Source organism: Hakea prostrata, chromosome 2, assembly GCF_041222555.1.
Source record: "Hakea prostrata isolate BN-2017 chromosome 2, UWA_Hpros_2, whole genome shotgun sequence".
NCBI classification, from domain to species: Eukaryota; Viridiplantae; Streptophyta; class Magnoliopsida; order Proteales; family Proteaceae; genus Hakea; species Hakea prostrata.
Window position 1 is genome coordinate 23745404 of NC_142601.1, and position 9365 is coordinate 23754768.

Below are 9365 nucleotides of genomic sequence, written 5' to 3' on the forward strand. Positions count from 1 at the left end.
GATCCCAACCTTGGCGCCAAAGATCCCCCGGTAGAAGTGAGTACACTCCATTGAATCCTCCTCGGGCCGATATTTTGAATATCCTCAAAAGAAAAAATATTTTGAAGTGGCCGCCTAAAATTCTTTTGAAACCTGGAGAGCAGCAGGATCGGGAAAAGTATTGCCGATTCCACAAGGACTATGGTCATTATACTAATGACTGTCGTCATCCGAAGGCGGATATTGAAAGATTGATATCCGAGGGACATCCGTCCGGTTTGTTAGCGGGGAGAAGGGAGGAGCCACGTGGGCCACGTGCGGCTGCCCCTAAAAGGAATCGTTCGGTTAGTTCAGAACGATCGAGGGAGGCCCCGAAGTCTAAAAAAGGCAAGGAGGTGATTGAAGCTGCTACTTGGTCACCGATCCTTACCATCTTCGGGGGACCAGAGCCCGAATCATTCTGGAGTCTGAAAACCAAATCCAAATTTGTTGGAGCCGGAGAGCGCGAAGCGGAAGAAGCTGAATGGTGAAGATTCTATCACCTTTAGCGAAGAAGACGAAAGAGACGTTTGTTTACCTCATGATGATGCTATAGTCATCAAGGTAGAGATTGCACGGCGGGAAGTGCATAGAGTATTGATTGATACAGGGTCTACAGTTGACCTAATTTCTTACGAAGTGTATCAAAAATTGAAGGTGGATCAGGACTTAATGAAACCTTCATCTACACACCTATATGGCTTTGCAGGGTCGTCTGCAGTAGCGGAAGGATCGGTTCAGTTGGATCTTTCCATTGGAAGTTTTCCTAAAGAAACAACTGTCCGAATCAATTTTTTGGTGGTTCGAGAACTACCAGCCTATAATATGATTCTCGGGCGACCATCTTTATCCAAGATAGGTGCTATTGTTTCGACAAAGCACTCGAAGATAAAATTCCCGACGATATGGGAATCGGTCAAGTCTCCTCGACCCGGAAGATCTCTCGGCGGTGTTATGTTGCCTATTTAAAAGACAAGGAGGGTCCGAGGAAGGTTACTGCCCTCCCCATAGAAGTTCGAGATGATCGGGAAGAGACGAGAGATGCAAAGGCCCGAACCGGTGGAGAAATCTGGAGCAAATCCAGCTGTGTACCGAGGATGAGAAAAAGATTACTTATGTCGGGTCCGAGCAGTGGAAGAGTTTAAAGATGAGTTGAAGTTATTTCTTCAACGAGAATAAGGATGTATTCGCATGGTCTGCTGAGGACATGCCGGGGATCGATCGGGCCATTGTAGAGCACAAACTCGGATAGACCCTAAGGCGAAACCAGGTGATACGAAAAGGAAGAAATTTCTCTATTGAAAAGTATGAAGCCGTTCGGAACGAAGTTGAAAAACTTAAGAATTCTGGTTTCATAGAACCAATCGAGTGCCCAACTTGGTTGGCTAACGTGGTGATGGTGAAAAAGGCGAATGGGAAGTGGAGGATGTGTACGGACTACCCGGATCTAAACAAAGCTTGCCCAAAAGATTGCTACCCGTTGCCTCGGATTGACCTCTTGATAGATGCTACTGCGGGATATGAAACTTTAAGTTTCATGGATGCCTACTCGAGGTATAATTAGATCCTTATGAATAAGGAGGATGAGAAGTATACGGCTTTCATGACTGATCGTGAAAGCTATTATTACAAGGTCATGCCTTTTGGCCTAAAGAATGCGGGAGCAACATATCGAGAGGGCCGTCAACAAGATTTTCAAAGAGCTGATAGGAAAGAATGTTGAAGCATATGTTGACGACATCTTGGTGAAAAGCTTTACAAAAGCAAATCACATTGCAGATTTGACTGAGGTTTTCTCGATGCTGAGGAAACATCAAATGAAGTTGAACCCCAAAAAATGTGCCTTTGGAGTCTCCTCGGGCAAATTCTTGGGTTTCATGGTATCACGAGAGGGGAATTGAGGCAAATCCTGCCAAAATACAAGCTCGATTGATATGGAGGCTCCCAAAACCGTTCGGGATGTACAATGTTTGACGGGGAGAGTTGCTGCCTTAAATCGATTTATCTCCAAGTCCGGAGAAAAATGTTTGCCTTTCTTCAAGGCACTTAAAGACCTGAAGGGCGTAAGGAAGCAAAGTGGACTGAAGAGTGCCGAGAAAGCTTTCGAGGAATTAAAAGAAGCACTTGGACAACCACCGATCCTGTCCGGACCCGGAGAAGGGGGAAATATTACAGCTATATCTAGCGACATCCCTTTCGGCGGTCGGTGCGGTACTTGTTCGGGAGAAAGATAAGAAACAATGGCCGATTTACTATGTAAGCCACGTGTTGCTAGATGCGGAGACGAGATATCCGCAGATTGAGAAGCGAGCTCGGCTCTCATGATGGCCGCCGAGAAGCTAAGGCCATATTTTCGGGCTCATCCAATTGAGGTATTTACAACTTTTCCTCTTAGTAAAGTTCTTAACAAACCTGATTTGTCCGGAAGGATGGTATCCTGGTCGGTTGAGCTAAGTGAGTTCCAAGTGAGTTTTAAGCCCAAAACTGCAATCAAGGCTCGGGCATTACCCGACTTTGTAGTAGAAACTACTGCACCGATGGAACCCACCATTGAGGATCCCATTATACCAACCACTTGGGAGGTATATGTGGATGGTTCGAGTAATAAAGATGGAGCGGTAGTGGAATTCTATTAAAAAGTCCAGCAGGATTTATTATTCGATATGCTTTGAGATTCGCATTTGATGCAAGTAATAATGAAGCGGAATATGAGGCCACGATAGCGGGACTTCGGTTGTCAAAGGCATTAGCTATTGCAGATGTTACTATTTATAGTGACTCTCGGCTTATAGTCAACCAAGTCCGGGGGGAGTATGGCATTAAAGAACCACGCTTGCAAAAATATTGGGAGATAGTGCGGGCATTTCAGAACCAATTTCGGAATTTGAAGATATCTCGATTTCGAGGAATGAAAATTCAGTGGCGGATGAGCTATCCCGACTAGCCAATGCCAAGGAAAAGAATCTAGACCCTTCGGTCTACATTGAAGAGGTAACTTTTCCAAGTTATCATGAGAAAGAAATTTCTTATATTGAAGCGGAACGTTCTTTGGATGGATCCAATAATCGAATATCTAAGAGATGACAAGTTACCCGAGGATCCGGTAGAGGCAAGGTTGATCAAGATTCGACCAGCTAGATTTGTCATTCGAGAATGGGAGACTATACAAAAGATCTTATGCTAGACCCCTTATGAGATGTATAGGCCCCGAAGGAGCAAAATCAGCTTTGGCTGAGGTTCATGAAGGAATTTGTGGCGCTCACATGGGTGGCGAGCTCGGCCCACAAAATTCTAAGACTTGGGCTATATTGGCCTAAGATCCAGGAGGCTGCTATGGACTACGTTCGTCGATGTAGTAACTGTCAAATTCAGCTACGGTATCAAAGCGCCGTGCGGAAATTATGACTTCAATTCTAAATCCCATTCCCTTTGCAATGTGGGGAATTGATATCATGGGCAAATTCACCAAGGCATCGGGCGGACGGGAATATCCGATAGTAGCAATTGATTACATCACAAAATGGGTAGAAGCCGATTACTGGCGACAATTACTGAAAAAAAGTGGAGAAATTTGTGCTTGAATCAATCATATATCGCTTTGGGATTCCAAAGATAATTGTCACTGACCATGGTACTCGGTTCGATTGTCCACAATTTGAGCAATTACGTGGAACATATATGATCGAGCATCGTATGTCCTCGGTGGCATACCCCCAAAGCAATGGCCAGGTAGAGGTTACTAACCGAACGCTACTTTGGAAGGAATAAAGAGAAGACTTGAAGCGACAAAGCTTCTTGGGTCGAAGAACTACATAATGTCTTGTGGGCTTGTAGAACTACGGTTCGAACGCCTACAGGAGAAACTCCATTCAGGTTGGCATATGGATCCGAAGCATTGGCACCTGTGGAGATAATGGCGGGGACGTTACGGGATCGTGAGTTCGAGGAAAAAGCAAATGAACAAGGATCGCTTGATAGTCTTGATTTGTTGGACGAAGTTCGGGCAAAGGCAATAGCACGAACTCAACATTATCAAAGAAGGATAGCGTCTCATTATAATACTCGAGTGAAGAATCGTCGGTACTTAGCCAGAGATTTGGTGTTGAGAAACACCCTAGCTTCCGACCCGCGTCACCAAAGAAAGTTGGACCCTTCTTGGGAAGGACCTTATATGGTTGTGAAACCGGTCGGTTCAGGAGCTTACAGGCTGAAGAACATTGATTCCCAGAAAGAGTTGGATCGTTCGTGGAATGCTAGGCATCTCAAAAAGTTTTATCCTTGAAGATGATTTCAATTTTGTTCACGATGTAATCATTTTCAACTCAATCAATGCAATTTTTGGCTTTCAACAAACTATCTTTTGATTGGGGGGCATCATACACCACATTCAAGAACAAGATCCAAATATAAGGCATCGGATGAAAATTCGTGTGGGTCCTTCAACACTTCAACACTTATGGAAAATCTTTCGAACTTTCTTAAGTCGGGGCATCGGATGAAAATCCGAGTGAGTTCCTTTTGCAAGGCGTCGGTTTAAAACCCGAGTGAGTTCCTTCGAGACTTATTGAATTTTTGAATTATCCTTAAGTATAAGGCATCGGTTTAAAACCCGAGTGAGTTCTTTCTCAGACTTATTGTATTTCTCCGGAAATCCTTAAGTATAAGGCATCGGTTTAAAACCCGAGTGAGTTCCTCCTCAGACTTATTGTATTTCTCCGGAAATCTTTAAGTATAAGGCATTGGTTTAAAACCCGAGTGAGTTCCTTCTCAGACTTATTGTATTTCTCCGGAAATCCTTAAGTAAAGGCATTGTTTCAGACAACTAAGACCTAATGCAACGGCGATTCAAGCGGCTAGCAAAGTTCAAGATAAAGTAACTTCTTATTTCTTCAGAAGATCCAAAGAGGCCAGTATCAAAATAATTACAAGAGCTGGATACAATCTTTGATCAAAGAAGAAAGTCATTACAATTATTGTTAACAAGTTATACAAGATCGACGCGACTTTGCTAGAACAAACATATGAGTCAACCATTGGTGGGGAGTCAAGGAAAAGAAGAGAAGAAATGAGGATTACAAAATAATTTCGATATTTAGAAAATCCTCCGCAATTTCATACTCTTTGTTCAGCTTGTCCAGGAGGAGAATGGTCCTCGACCAAACTCGCATTCGGCACAAGCTCGTCATAATTGACTTCTTCCAGCGGAGAATAAACAGGAGAATCTTCCAGATATTGCATAATATCTGGATTGGAAGGTGGAGGATCAATCTTATCCTTGGTCCAGTCGGGAGGAGGAATACCCGGTCGGTAAATACTTCAGGATGGCAAACAAGACTTTGTAGGGAGTCGTATCAAAATGAGGATCTTTCCTTAATATTGATTCCCATACTTCGTTCTCACCATCCCGATGCGCCTTGCAAGTTATAAGCATTCAGCATATCAACAAAAGGCTTACTTGTGTAAATACTTGAAAACGCAGGCTCTGCAAACATCGCTTGGAAGGGATTCGGGCAAAGGAACGACAGACTTGCCTTTCGGGTAATGTTTCGATCCTTTAGCTCTTGACTTTCCAACTGTCCGCTCCGGTCGCCGGATCTTCTCCCTGGCATCATCCAAGTCCGGCCGAAGACGACCAATCATTGAATTCTTTTCTCCTGCCACCTCCCAAGCTAGATTCCGAAGGCGAGCAATCTCAACATCTTTAGTTTCGAGAGATTTCCCGAAGCCTAGAAACTTCATTGCTCAACCTCTGAGTCTAGTGACTGCTTCCACTTGGTTGTGGAAGTTACCAAAGAAGACTCCCGCAAACAACTTTCGAGTTAGCGAGGAGCGAGAAAAGTAATTTTTCAAAATCGAGAGGATAATGAAGAAAGACTTACATCACCGAGTGACTTCGTAAAGACTTCATCCGGAAGTTTGGAAAGAAGCTGCGCTCTCGAAGTCATTCAAGCGACGTACACCATTCCAACGCTCTGTCAAACTCGTTTGACACTAATTCAGACGGAAGGATGAGAAGGATGAACTACACCAAGCAAAGGCTGAGCTTCATCACTTGTCACCCGACGGCGCTTCCTAGTGGCAAAATCCTCCAACTCGAAGGAGAGGAGGAGGATGCCAAACAAGCACTAGAGTTAGAAATAGGAGCAGCACTGCTTGGGACCACACCTTCATCGAGACGCCAACATAGATGCCTCGGATGCCCGAAGAGTCTTCTTCGGGGTGCACTATGAGCTCTCCAACAAGCTCACCAGCGGGAGTTCCGGCAGCACCATCGGCAACGGAGTGATGAAGATCTTCCCGGGAAAGACGAGCGATCACTTCGGGCAAAGGAGGCGTAGGGACGGCATCAACGAAGCTGCGGGGATCCGACTTGAAGATTCACCGCCAGCGAGTCGCCTTACGCTTGGAGGATTCACTAGCTGAAACCACCACACTGGCCCCAACCACCACCGACGCAACCCTTTTCTTGCAAGATTTTGCTCGATAAAGTTCGGGTTGATCTTGGGAGCCACTATGCAAAACAACAAAAAAACCAGCCGTATCGATCTGAGAAATAAAAGACAACAACAATGGGGAAACCCTAGTTTTCTAAAGCTTCAGACAGACCAACAAACTAAACCCCAAGTATAACTACTTGTGCGGTTTACTTCGGGGGGAAGAGGGGAAAGAGATGAGAAATCAAAAAACTCACTTGTTCGAAATGGATAGAGGCATCGTTGGAGTACGAGGAATACGGAAGCGGGCCGAAGGACGAAAGGTTGCTTTGGCACTTTAGCAAATCTATCTTGCGAAGTCGGGATAGATGGAGAGTACCCACGAAGGCTTTAAATAGCCTAAGGTATAAGACGACGGTTGAAGGCTAAGGACAACCGACGACCCGGATCGAAACGACGCTTCGAAATCCGCAAACAGCACGATCAACGGTCGAAGGGATGCCACATGGAAACATGTGGAAGCGAGCACCTGATGCAGAGAAACCTCCAATCGTCGCACTGCCATTAAAATAATGGATGTATTTCCAATTCATTGGAAACAAGTGAATGGTATACAAAAAGCGGAAAACGTTTGAACTTCGCGAGAAGGGAAACGTGCGGACTTTGCAATAAATGAAGTAGTGGGGAAGATTAACGCATCTTCCCGAAACGCATCTTCACAATATTTCTATAAGATCATTATTCGGTGAGGAATGAAAAGTTAAGTGATAAGTTTTATCATTAATACTTTGATATTCAAGGCAATACTTTGGCACGAGACGGGGAAATTTTGAGGCCAACATGAATAAAGAAATGTCTATTCATTAAATTGAGGGTACATTTTTACAAAAGAACAACTCCCTAAGCCTTTTCTTCATTGTTGCCCGAGGGACCCTGGTTGGGATGACTTTTCTCAGGACCATGAGAAGAGCCTTCCTCAAGAGTGGCATCGGCTGAATCCTCTACAGCAACAACTTGAGACTCGGCTTGTGATTTCTCCTCTGGAAGTGCCGGCTCGTCATCTAGATATGCCTCATATTGAGGGTCAGCTGGAAAAGGATCATCTTCTCCCTGAGCCCCGGTCGGGAGATCCATACCAACTTTCCCGAAGACCTCTGGGTGGCATACCTCGCGAAAAGGAGCAGTGTCGAAGTCAGGGATCGTTCCAAGGATCTGCTCCCAAACGTCGTTTTGCCCCATGCGATAAGCCTGAATGTTGTAGAAACCTAGCAATTCGGAGAAAGGTACGCTGTTCAGGTATTTTCGAATGCACTCCTTCCGAAGGTCTGGCTTTATATGCTCAGGCTTGCTAGGGATTGCCAACTTCAGATGTTCTTCGAGATCCCTACTTTTGATTTCAAGGCTGTCACCAAACAACGTGGCAGCTGCATTTTGCTTCCTGGCCTCGCGCTCGGCAGCAGAGACACGAATTCTCGAAGCTTCAAGAGCTTCCTTGAGGGAGATCACTTCTTCCTCATGCTTTTTCTGTAGCTCCATGGTAGCTGCAGTCAGCTGGTCTATTTCAGAATTGGCCTTGGCCAATTTCTCTTCACAAGTTTGCAGCAAGGAGCTAGTGCGACCAACCCGGCTCAATGCTTCCATGTGTTGGGAAAAGCTCAACACAACATTCCTAGGAAGACGGAAGATATCAGAAGAAGTCATAAGAAATTATGAAAACATAAGTAAGCAAGAAGACCGATACCTTGTAGATTGACTAACAAGGGAGGTGTCATCCAGGGCTTCAAACTCCCGGCGATCGAAGGAGCAAGACCGAGGGAGCTCCACTCTGCAGCTTTCTCGGGATCCCGAGTGACCCCGTCGGTCATCTTCGGGGTCCACTGGGGGATGAAGACCTCCTCACCATCCGCCGAAGCTTTGGATTTTTTGTTGGAGGGAGCATCAATTGTGTCATGCCTCCTCTTGGTTCGGACGGAGGAGGAGACGTTAGCCCTCTCCACCATTAGTTTCTTCCCTTTACCCGAAGCATCAGCTACGGGCCGATATTCCCCGATACCCCTGTAAGAGGGGTCGGGAGAGGGAAGAGAAGCCTCTTGATCTGCAGTCAAGACCCCGGGCGATCGTTGCTCGGCTGTCACAACGGCCCTAGCGGCCTTCACCCTGCAGGCTTTCGGGGTTCGTTCCGGGAGGCACCGCAAAGAAGAAGGACAAGAATCATAATTCAAGACATATCACTTCAGTCAAATCAAAGGATGATGGTTAGAAGCTCACAATGAGCCAAGCCCCAGTACTGAAGGATGGAGTTATACTCCATTTCATATCCATGTATCTCTTGATACCACAGAATTGATTTGATCTTCCTGATGGCCGCCTCGTCTTCTTTGGATAAGGGAAGGCCCCGGTTACTTTCAGACGAAGAAGTAAACCTCCTCCAGGTGGTCGGGAAGTTAAGATCTGATGGAGGCGCTCGACAGAAAAAGTATCGTTCACGCCATCTTTTGTGATTAGAAGGGCAAGTTCCTTTGACAAGGATGCTGCCCCTCCAATCAAGTTCAGCCTTATTGCGTTGGAAATAAAGACCCATCCGGGAGGATGGGAGATAGAAAGAACATGAAAATGTACAAAAAGAGAAAGAGATGGCGTAATGCCAAGCTCAAAACACAAACCCAAGAAGCCAACGATGAGACGCCAGCTATTGGGGAGGAGCATTCCGGGACAAATGTTCCAGTGATTCAAAACTGCGGAGAATAAAGGATTTAAAAAGGGAAAGCGAACCCCGCTTTCCAGTGCATCTATGTACAGAGAAAATTCACCCGAAAGGGATGAATCAACCCTCTCATCAGGGTGGGGAGCCCTAACCTGATAAGAGGAAGGAAGGTCAAAATCTTGGACAGCTGAAAGAAGGGTTTCTCCATT